At 41.9% G+C, this 2,121-nt stretch overlaps 1 protein-coding gene across 1 annotated transcript in view; it reads right to left on the bottom strand.

The window, feature by feature from the left end:
• Nucleotides 1-1,469, bottom strand: part of LOXL2 (lysyl oxidase like 2) — a 55,715-nt gene extending 54,246 nt beyond the window's left edge. The window contains exon 1 of the mRNA XM_010175729.2: nucleotides 1,317-1,469. The gene's annotated coding sequence lies outside the window, so the exon portion shown is untranslated. The remainder of the gene's footprint in view (nucleotides 1-1,316) is intronic.
• Nucleotides 1,470-2,121: the final 652 nt, after the last annotated feature.

Here is a 2,121-nt window from a genome sequence, read left to right as displayed (position 1 = left end):
AACTTCTTCATCCTACACTTAGAACTAAGATCACATGAAATTCAATCCTGCAGCAACAAGCACCCAGCACACTGCACTGAAGATGGGGTTTTCCCCTATATACTTTGCTATTACAGCAGCTCACGTTAGTATTTCATGTTTTCTAATTGCTCTTTAGCTTCCAACCAAGGAAATTCCACCAGTGTGGGTGGTTTAATACAGATGAAATTAATCTGGCAAGTAGGAAACCTAAGGCAATTATTTTCAGCCACTATTCAGTACAAATTTGAAAGCACTGCAATATCATCTGATATTTATGAGCTGATTATAGAGATGCTCAATAGTTTTCCTAATACCCTCTCAGAATACTAAACTAAGATCTTTGTCTATAGTCTCCTAAACTATTTTGGTCTTTAGATTTATTTTTTTTTTTACCCATATACAGTAACATCTGTTTAAATCAAACAATAAAAATTAATCTAAAAGAAGGCAAAGTGATTTGTGTGCGTGTTGAAGAATCAGAACCCAACCTGGGTTATGTTAATTCCAGACAGAAACTTGCTGTATTTCTGTGCTGCAACTTTTCAGGTGGATACCACTGCACATCCTAGAGTCAACCTAAAAAAAAACTACCATGAGTGCTGGATGATAAAACAGCCTGAAGAAAGGTGCTGGTAAGCTGAAAGCTGCTTTGCAAGGGGTTGTGAATTCCAAGCAATGACAACAGAAAAGTTTCTTAACAAGGGACATAACTATTTTGCACTTTCTGCCAATGGGAAACATCTGCACTGAAGCCTTTTCCTCTGAAAGAGCATTCTGAAATTCAGAGAGGAGAATTTAAAACTGCCTCTGAAGTTTAGCTGGTAACATTTACACAATGTTGATGGCATGTACTGGAGCTTTCTGGTCTAAATTAAGCATATTTTAATAATATTACAGAATATGCATTGCCTGAACTTGTAGACAGTTTGCAACATGTCTTTTTTTGTTTCATCCGTGCATGCCTATGAGAAAGCAAGGGGAGAAAATCTTTCACTTGGTCACCACATCTTTGCAAAGTGACACTGAATATCTGTGTAGTCCCACTCCATTCGAATAAAGTCTCAGGGAACAGGAATTAAAAGAAACATCTCCCTTCTTCCCAGCCTGTTATGTCTATACATTGTGCTTTATAACAAGCTGATGGGAGAGAAAAGAGAGAAAAGGCAAAGAGTGAAGCCAAACTTTCAGCCCCAAAGCAAGAGAGGGTTAGAAACGTTTAAATCAATTCATCAGCCCCTTCATCTCTAGCAATAATGCCACTTTCTGGCTCTCAGTCTCAGCAGGATTGTGTTTACCTTGGAGTTAGTGGTAGGCTGGGCTGGGGGTGACCTCTGTCTTGTCCTGCTTCATGGAGTTCTTTCTTCTGGGCTGAACACACCGTCTGAGTGGTCCCCTCTGCGCTGGAAAATATCCTGCAGGCAGAGAAATACGCTGCAAGAAGCTGCTGCTGCTTCCTGGCAAATTTCACTCGAGTTAGTCAAGTAAACCCCTCCCAAGACCCAGCCCCTTCAGCCTCAGCTCATAGCGGGTGATATCATGGGCTTGTCTTGTAATGTGAGCAGAAGGACTGCACACAGAAAAGAAATAGAGATGGGGGGGGGAGATCTAGGAGGGAGGAAAAAAATCCTGTGAGGAAGAAGGTGGATTAAGAACATCAATGCTTTCTTGGGACATTCCTACAGAATAAATACTGAGAACCATATCACTACCAGTGTTAAATAATACAGTGTGATCACAGCAGGTTTTAAGCACCCCAGTTTGATTCAGAACCTCGCAGCACCAAGCATTCAACAAATACAGAGGGGTCCGTGGTCTTAGAGCACAGCATCTTCCAACCTACACCCCTTTCTACAGCGTGCAGAGTTTGCAGCGTGGCATTTAAGCAACCTGGTCTAGTGGAAGGTGTCCCTGCTGCTGGCAGGGGGGTTGGAACTGAATGAGCTTTAAGGTCCCTTCCAACCCAAACCATTGATTCTATGATCTCCCAGCTATTCAGGTATCACCCACCTTAACCCTTCAGCACCCAGCAACTGCTTTTCCAGTGACTCATTATTCTTAAAGCTCATAACTACAGCAGCTCAAACCAAGGCATGGACTTAA

This window comes from Antrostomus carolinensis, unplaced genomic scaffold (genome assembly GCF_000700745.2).
Source record: "Antrostomus carolinensis isolate BGI_N321 unplaced genomic scaffold, ASM70074v2 scaffold3369, whole genome shotgun sequence".
Classification (NCBI taxonomy): Eukaryota; Metazoa; Chordata; class Aves; order Caprimulgiformes; family Caprimulgidae; genus Antrostomus; species Antrostomus carolinensis.
Note: the sequence above shows the minus strand (reverse complement) of the source record. Positions and strands in the feature narration are given on the sequence as shown.